Source organism: Arachis ipaensis, chromosome B08 (assembly GCF_000816755.2).
Source record: "Arachis ipaensis cultivar K30076 chromosome B08, Araip1.1, whole genome shotgun sequence".
Classification (NCBI taxonomy): domain Eukaryota; kingdom Viridiplantae; phylum Streptophyta; class Magnoliopsida; order Fabales; family Fabaceae; genus Arachis; species Arachis ipaensis.
In genome coordinates, this window is record NC_029792.2 from 8,498,025 (window position 1) to 8,508,129 (window position 10,105).

Sequence of the window (10,105 nt, forward strand, 5' to 3'; positions counted from 1 at the left end):
ATAAAAAACGGGTAAAATTTATTTTATTTATCATTTATTAATTGTCACAACAATTAATGAATGTTAAATAAGGTAAGTTATGGTTATTTTTTACTACTTTTTTTTGTTATCAAATATTTTCAATAAAAAATTTACTAAGAGAAAATATGATATAATTTATACTTACTTTTTACACATAAACACCATTGTATATAATTATTCATGATCTCTACAAAAAAAAGTGGTAAACAAAAAAGACAAAAAAAAGACGTACAACTATTTTTATCAAATTTTATTTCATCACTCATTTTCTCAAATTAGAAATGAAATAAAGTATATAAAAAATATAATTTAAACATTGAAAAAATTCAATATGTAAAGAATTTTGATAAATTAACTTGTATAAGATAAAAATGATACAATTTATCATAAAAAATAGAAATTCGTTTTTAATAATATATAATAGATAAATTTTACCTCATTACCACGTAAACATTTAGGTTTTCGAGCATTAATTATATAATAGATAATTCTTATACTTATCACATTTTGAAGGTAACGAAAGTCCGAAAGGTGTATTACTATATTTATTACCATGAAATTTAGCATGTTCTTTCTCTCTGTTTAAGTTCTCCCTTGCTTCTTAAAATTCAAGGGTCAATAACTCAATATTATAATAAAATAAGAAATTTCACTCCATGAAAGGGAGTATTACCCGTAATTGTCAGAAGAACTCTTAATTAAACCGATAAAATTATTAATTTATTAGTTTAATTAGTAAGTTACCAATTGAACAATTTAAATTATAATTAATAAATATAAATTTAAAAATATAATTTAATTTATATATTATATATTTTTTAAGAAAAGATAAATATAGGCTAAGTTACTGTTCGCAAAAGGATTTAAATTTAAATGTAAAGAGAAATTTTTATTTTGCTAATTATTGACTTACAATTTTAACCAATTTGTATCGTTTTTTTTTAAACGGTCAAAATATTAGACGGGATTATTTTAAAATTTGATTTATCGATTTTTTAATTGAACTGATCGATTCAATTCGATTTTAACAACTATGATACATCACCACAACTAATTTGAATGTTTTAGTTTTAAAATAGTTTAATTTGGCTTTTCAATTGCTTGAAAAAGTAGTGTTTGAATTGTCACAAACTTGCATTGAATCGCAACCTGATAACTCAATTAGGGATGATAATGGATAAGATAAGATATGATTTGAATCGGACCCAACTTCCTAATCCAACACGTGGTCAACCCGCGAGTATTCAATCCTACCCGTAGGTTTTCACAAATATGAAATATTATTATAAAACCTAATAAACGGACCACGACGGCACGATGCTGAAGTCTGAACGGAGCATAGAGCACGGAGAGTGCTAAAGTCTGAATAGAGCATGCGAGTAGTCGAACACGGAGCACGACGACCAAGCTAGCAAGTGTCAGCAACGTGAACGAGTAGCGCCGGCAAGGGGAGTGAGGGCAGATGCGGAATTGCAGAGAAATTGAGATTTGAGAGTTCTTTGGGAGTTTGGGGGGTTGTGAATCTGTGATCTGAGTGTAGGTTGTGATATAATGTAATTATATATCACTAAATAGAATTAGTTTTTGTATAAATAAAAATATTAAATTATTAATTTTTTATCTTGGCCCAATGATAAAGATTTTTTACGCTAAATGAGGGGTCTTTGGTTCAACATTCACTTACACTACGAAAAAAATACTAAGTACCGTCGGATTTAGCGTCGCGCATTAGCATCAGTATTACCGACGAATTTATAGACGGTTTTCATGTAGAATTCGACAGGTCAAATCAATACCGACGGATTTTCATTTCCGACAGTAAATTCGCCGGTAATAGTTAGAGGAAAAATGGAGAAAATAGGTGCAAAACGTAGCATGGGATTTATTGGCGAAAAAATCCGCCAGTAAACTCATTTTAGTGGAACGCTGCGTTTTGATGACCGCAGTGCGTTACCGTCGGATTTATTCACCGGTAAATCCGACGGTAAGGAGTTGAGCCCTGAAATTCAAAGCGCGAACTCTCTCCTCCTTCATTTCGAAATCTCCTCTCTCTCTCTACCCCTCTTCTCGCACTTTCTCTCTACCCATCTCCTCTCCCAACTGCTCCATTATTAACATCGCTACCTCTACCCCCTGTCGCCATGCACCTCCCTCCTCTGGTCCTTTGCTTCGTTGCCTCAAGCTGCGCCTTTACTCCGTGAAAAATCTGCACAGCACTGCCTCGCCACCACGACGAGGAGTCTGCTATGCCGCCGGCCACCTCCTCCATCACAAGTAAGTTAGCCGTTTCTACCATTAATATTTGGATTTTGTTGTGAAATTGGTTTCAATATATGTTTTATGAACAAATTTCTATAGATTTAGGGTTTAGAGTTTAAATTATGTTACCGTGAAATTGGGTGTAGGATTTGAAATTAATTACTATAAAATTGGGTTTAAGGTTTGAATTTTATTATTTTAGAATTTTGTAACAACTCAATTAATTATTCAATATTATTGGTAACAGTATGATAATAAGGTATGTTATTTTATTGTATTTATATTAATTATAAATTTAATATAAGAACGGAAATAATTTGCTTCAGGAATACGACTTTAGTTATTTAAGAAAATTGATGATTTTTTGTGTAAGGATGTCAAATAAAAATAGTTATATATATTAAGAAAAAAATTATATAAGACCCGAGATATAAACATGCAAATTTGGTTATAATACTGGTATATTCATTATTTGCTGTGTGTATATTTTGATAAATTCTTTTTGTTATTTGATCTATAAATTATGAAATTAAAATGAAACTTTTTTTAACTATAATTTCTAGTTGGCCATTATCAATAAATAGTTGAATTTTTATTTTGTACAAATCTAATCTTATAACAATTCAATTATGTTTTATAATGTATTTTCATGTGATATAGATTATTACAAGTTTAAATAATAACTTGTTAGGCACATTTCTGTAGATTGAATGGCTAAGTTGCTAAGTTTAAATTAGTCATATTCAAGGATTATTTATCACTCTAAGGTATACGATTTTGGTCCTTTATCTTACATATTATGTTTCCAACCTTCATGAGATTAAGGATTATTGCTTTGCATTTGTATTATAAAGGCTCTTTGTTTAATTAAGTTTAATTGTAATGAATTTAATTGAGTTTTGAATGATACTGTGAATTGAGGTTGGTTCACTACAAAAAAATAAGATTAAAATGGCATTAATTTTAGGACGGTTTTTATAGAAACGCCATTTCTCCTGTTAATTCCGGCGGTTTTAGCTTGTGCCATAATATTTGTTATTTTTGTGGCGGTTTTTGTTTATTGTGGCGGTTTGAAACCGCCACTATCATTTTTTTTCCATCTTTTAAATTCAGATGTGTTGTATTTGACTATATCAGAGACTTAGAGTGATTAGTGTGGCTTCTCAATAAAAAAGGGAATGACGAACCCTACTCCCTTGCCACTGTCATTCATCTCTTCGCTGCCGCTCATCCCCTCATCGCAACTCATATCCTTGCCATTGCAAGAACATCGTAGTTGCCTTCAGCAAGTTTTCGATCTGGCATCGAAGGTTTGTCACTGCCGCTTATTTCACCGCCATTGTTCATCTCCTCGCCGGCACACATCCCCTCGCCATATCAAGCAACATCATGTCGTTGCCTTCAATGAGGTTCTGGCTTCGATCTGAAGGTTAGTCACCGCCACTCATTTCCTTGCCGCCTTTATTTATCACCTCGCTGCCGCAAGCAATGCCGCTATTGCTGCCTTTAGCGAGCCTCTGCGATTTGGTTCTTCCTCTTCATATTTTTAGATCTAGTTCATGCTCTAGTAGGAAGAAATAGAGAATGTATGTTCTTTTTTTTTTATTGTGTATTTTTACTTTGATTGATCTTCTGCGTTGTTGTTCTTGTTGACGAGGGTGCTAGAAGTGGTGGAATTTTACCACACGTTGATGAAGAGAGAACCATCGCAACCGTCTCGACGCGAATGCAGCTCCAACGGAATCGTGGAGAAAGTGCTGGCTCCGGCAAATGCACGGAATCACGGTAAGTGCTCTATGTTTTTCAATTTTTGCTAAATTTACAATTATGCTCCGTGATACTGTGAAAATCAACTAATTGATGAGTGGATAATTTATACCCTTTTGGCATTGTTTTTACATAGTTTTTAGTATGTTTTAATTACTTTTTATTATATTTTTATTAGTTTTTATTCAAAAATCATATTTCTGGACTTTACTATGAGTTTGTGTGTTTTTCTGTGATTTTAGGTATTTTCTGGCTGAAATTGAGGGACATGAGCAAAAATCTTATTTAGAGGCTAAAAAAGGGGCTGCAGATGCTGTTGGATTCTGACCTCCCTGCACTCGAAGTGGATTTTCTGGAGCCACAGAAGCCCAATTAGCGCGTTTTTAATTGCGTTAGAAATTAGACATTCTGGGCTTTCCGGAAATATATAATAGTTCATACTTTGCCCGAGATTTGATGGCCCAAACTGGCGTTCAAAGTCAGCCTAAAATATCTTGGCGTAAAACGCCCAAACTGGCACCAGAATTGGAGTTAAACGCCCAAACTGGCACCAAAGCTGGCGTTTAACTCCAAGAACAGCCTATGCACGAAAAAGTTTCAATGCTCAGCCCAAACACACACCAAGTGGGCCCCGGAAGTGGATTTCTGTACAATCTGCACTTAGTTACTCATTTTCTGTAAACCCTGGTTACTAGTTTAGTATAAAAACTACTTTTAGTGATTTATTTTACATCTATCTTATGTTCCTATTTTGATATTGTACATGTTTGGAGGCTGGCCTCACGGCCATGCCTAGACCTTGTTCACTTATGTATTTTCTACGGTGGAGTTTCTACACCCCATAGATTAAGGTGTGGAGCTCTACTGTTCTTCATGAATTAATGCAATTACTACTGTTTTTCTATCCAATTCATGCCTACTTCTTCTCCAAGATATACTCTCGTACTTAATTCAGTTAAGTCAGAATGAAGGGGTGACCCGTGACAATCACCCAATCTTCGTTACTCGCTTAGCCAAGGTCGCGTGCCTGACAACCGCAAAGCGATCTACATGATGTTCAACGTAGTCATTGGACGACAGCTGGAGTATATTCTCTTGGGTTTCTAATCTAAGATTAGAACCTTCGTGGTATAGGCTAGAATTCTTGGCAGCCATTCCTGGGATCCGGAAAGTCTAAACCTTGTGTGTGGTATTCCGAGTAGGATCCAGGATCCGAAAAGTCTAAACCTTATCTGTGGTATTCCGAGTAGGATCTAGGAAGGGATGACTGTGACGAGCTTTAAACCTATGAATGTGGGGCACAAGTGACAGTGTGCAAAAGGACAATGGTCCTATTCCGACGCTAGCGGAAACCGACAGATGATTAGCCCTGCGGTGACAGCGCAGATGGATTTGTTTTCATTCGAGAGGATCATACGGCTTGCCATGGAAGGAGGTAACGCATGGTTGGAAGAAAGCAATAGGAAAGCAGAAGTTCAGAAGCAACAAAGCATCTCCAGACGCTTATCTGAAATTTCTACCAATGAATTACATAAGTATCTCTATCCTATTTCATATTTTATTTATATTTTAATTATCAAAACATCATAACCATTTGAATCCACCTGACTGAGATTTACAAGGATGACCATAGCTTGCTTCAAGCCGACAATCTCCGTGGGATCGACCCTTACTCACGTAAGGTATTACTTGGATGACCCAGTACACTTGCTGGTTAGTTGTGCGGAGTTGTGAAAAAGAGTTGAGATTACAATTGTTCGTACCAAGTTGTTGGCGCCATTGAGATCACAATTTCGTGCACCACTAATCAAGTTTTAATTTCGCGGCAAGGTGTTAGGGTTTTGATTCTTTGGTGTGTGAGTATGAGGTTGAGAAAGATACTTTGAACACCTTAGTTCCTGGCATAGTTTAAATGTATGGATGGAATACACTGCATCCGTCTGAAAATAACTGTCGGTGCAGTACTTTCTAGTTATATTTAAATTATGAAAATGGCTTCTATGCAGATGTAGGAAGATCTAATTCAGAAGGCAAAATGGTTGTTGAGTCGCAGAGAGACAGTTAAGTGTTTCGACGGCATTGGGCGTAACCACCGTTCCCTTCACATACATGGTTCACGTCCTTAGTCTGGTTGCCATCATCTTGGTCCTTGTCTGGAACATTCACTTCAGGGGTGGCTTGGCCTGGGACGCTGATAACAAGAATCTCATCTTCAATGTATCTCTCTCTCTCTCTGCTATATTTTACAATATTCAGTATCTATTTGTTCATTTTACCCCAATTCTTGGAGATTCAATTTCATGGTAAGTTAAATGTAAGGTTAAGTTAGATAGTTTCTACACATTTCTCTATAATCAAAGGTTACCCCCATGTTGGATTTGTGAAAACCGTGAAGGTGGATATATGTCTAATTTTAGGAGAGGTTATGTCAAACTTTTTTTGAAATAATATAAATGTTGAAGGATTTGTGTAGTATATACGCTAATTAGTGTCAATAATATATTCTCTTTGCAGACATGACGACAGGTGGCAGATGTAGATTAAGTGGGTCTCGTGGTCGTGGTAGAGAGAGGATTTCTACCGAATTTCTAGGACTGCTTAGTCCTCGCCCTTTACCTCGACTATCCCATTGACCCCTGTGACATTACCGGTAGGTCCAGCGGACCAGCCGTTAATCATGGTCCCAAAAACATCTTTTTTTAAGGAAAAAGAATCTTTTAAAAAAAGATGTAAATTGTAGCTTCTCAAAAAAGATGTTTATTTTTTATTTTTCTAGTGTTTTTACTTTTACTGTTAGAAATTTGCCAAACACACTAAAAAATAAAAAATATCTTTTTCCGTTGAAAAAAGATCTTTTTTATCGATTTAATGGCGCCCAAACAAGCACTAAAAATTGAACAAAGAGTAAAAATTAACAAATAACATATAACAAAAAATTAACAGATAACATAAAAAAAAAACTAGATCCTTTTCTGAATAGAGAAGACCACCACAGATGAAGGAGAATGATGACGACGCTGATGGAGACATCAACCGAGAGGAAATTGTTGCTGATTCGGTTGGGTGAGTAACGGTAAGGTCGTAAGGAAGCTCTGCTAGATATATATTTTAAATTTATATTTTTTAATTTAATTAATATAGGTTTAGGTCTACGGGTTGGTTAGGTTCTACACCACCAGAACCATTATCCGGACCATTACTAGAGAGTATCATCGGTTCAGTTCGGGTTGTACCCGATTATCCATTGGTTTTAAAACCAATTTAATTGGCTCGATTCAGGTTCGGACGTGTAATCGAGTACGCGATACCTGTGAACACCGTACCCTTAAGTTTGCTAATGTTTGTTAATTATTGCTTGAATTAGTTGTTTCTTTATTTATTTTAGGGTAAAGTATTAAATTAGTCCTCTACGTTTGGGCATAATCCTGTTTTGGTCCTTAAGGTTTAAAGTATCCTATTTGAATCTAAAAAGTTTTATTTAGCTTCAATGTAATCCCACCGTGAGGTCAAAGTTAAATAATTAATGAAATGTCCTACATGGCAACAGTACAAGAACAAGATCAATAATCTGGAGAATAAGTACAAGCTCCAGAGGCACAAAATCAATCGTGGATACATTAATATATATATTTATTATTTTTCTTACAATTTAAATAAAATATTTTCTATAGAACTAAGGAGAATGATAAATAAATGTATTGATATATTCTCGGTTGATTTTGTATCACTGGAGCTTCTACTTATTCTCCAGATTATCGACCTTATTCTTGGACTGCTGTCATGTAGGACATTTCGTTAATTATTTAATTTTGGCCTCACGGTCGGACTACATTGAAGCGAAATGAAACTTTTTTGGATTCAAATAGGACACTTTAAACCTTAATAACCAAAATAGGATTATGCCCAAACATAGAGGACCGATTTAGTACTTTACTCTTTATTTCATTAGTTGATTTCAATATGTGTAGTCTAAGTCGTTGGATTGTGAGGCGACACTGGCGGAGACCTTCAAGTATAACCATACGTTGAAGGCCAACAAGGAGAAATTTGCTAATGAGTGGTATGCGACTCATTCTGTTAGTTTCAATTAATTCTAAATTTGAAATTTATTGGGTTTAAACTCAATTAATTGTTATCTTAATCACAACGTGTGTTACACGAGAGGACTACACGCAGAGATTGGAGGTCACGACACAACAATCTCAGCTGCTTAGTACTAATGGGAACGACGATTCTGGCTCCAATACCTCAGTGGTAGATCCTGATAGGGTCTAGCGCGAGACTGACTCTAAGCCCCACAAGAATCGTCACTTCGCTTTGGGGTTGTTCTTCTCCAGCGGTCTCTGTACCTCCACATTGGCGGCTTCATCTGCCTCTGCCTCTGCCACCAACCCTACCGATCCCGAGATAGTTGTCGACTTGAAGGAGGAGATGCAGAAGCTCACACAAGAGCTTCACCAACAAGCTCAACAGTTTGAGAAGAGGTACAACGAGCTTCTTGCATGCATTGGAGACACCGTAGCCATCAACTCGCAGATGATGGAGAAGTTAGAGCGTTTGCGAGAGAATATGGAGATGTAAAACGAACATATGCGTGCTGGAGGCAGTGGCAGCGCTGCTGGTGGGGCACTGACATCAGCACCTACTCCGCCGCCTCAGCAGGTGGAAGAAGGCGACGACGACGATTACCGGAATCTGCAGGGTTTATGATTTTAATTTATTTTATGTCTATTTCATTGTATTCTACTTCTGGGACATTTTTTTATATTCAAACAATTGATATTTAATAAAATTATTAGTTGATTTCTAGTAATTTTAAATTTTTGTCCTAATTATATTAACAAAAATTTTTAATTTTACTACTAATTATGACTTAATTATCGAAAGAAATTATCGTAGGATTTACTGGCAGAAAAATTTGACAGTAATTGGGCGCCAAAACACATAATATGGCGCCAAAGTTACTGTCAGAATAATCCGACACCATCAGCAACTTAATCTCGACATAGTCATTAAAAATTCAATGAAAAATCCGCCGATAAATAATTTCTTGCGTTGTTCATACTGTCAAATTAAATTCGATGATAAATTTGACGATACTCAATCCGCAGCTTACCTGACCCGCGTTCAAATCCACTTTTTTACTTACTCATGGTTAATTTCACTGTTTATGAAAAAGATGATAAAAACTGAGATTCCTAATTAGAAATAGAAATATCCTAATTCTCATTTCATAAAAAATCTCATTTGATGGCAAATTCAGCTTTTTTTTACATATAATTTTACTGAGTTAATATTTAATTTGGTTCTTGAAATTTGAGATTTTATTCAAATTTACTTCTAAAACTACAATTAACTCAATTTGAACTTCAAAATTTACAATAATAATTTGCGTTAGTTTCTGAATTAATTTCTATAAACGACATGTTAATTTTGTACGTTAATTTTTTAAGATTTAGACTCTTCACCTACTTCTGACTGAAATTTATTAAACTTTATATAAACTTGAATGGCTCTCTAACGTCCTCACAAAGACGACAATAACAAGTTCAACTTAAAAATTTAGAATTTAAAAATAACAATTAAATTTCTGAAAATTTTAAGAAGTCTCGACACATAAAACATAAATAAAAAATTAAAATCACAGTAAATTAATATATCAATGAACATATTATTAATAAAAATTAGTTAAAAAATTAATATAAATTACGATTACAAATTTCAAAATCCAATTTAAATCTATTATAATTTGAAAGGATAAATTAAATCTAACCTCAAAGTTTAGCCAAACTAAATATTAACTCTAATTTTACTTCGCATAAAAAATAACAACTATTAGATTATCCACCATTTGATTAAATATTCTCTGTTGGTAACCACTATTAGATTATCCACCATTTGATTAAATATTCTATGTTAGGTTGTGAGTGGAATATCTACCTTCAGAGCATAGTAATCAAATAAAGGACGAAGAAGAATATATAAAATTTAATTTTGATGTAATATTAATATAAAATTATTTTATATGAGTATTAAATTATATAATATTATATTAATA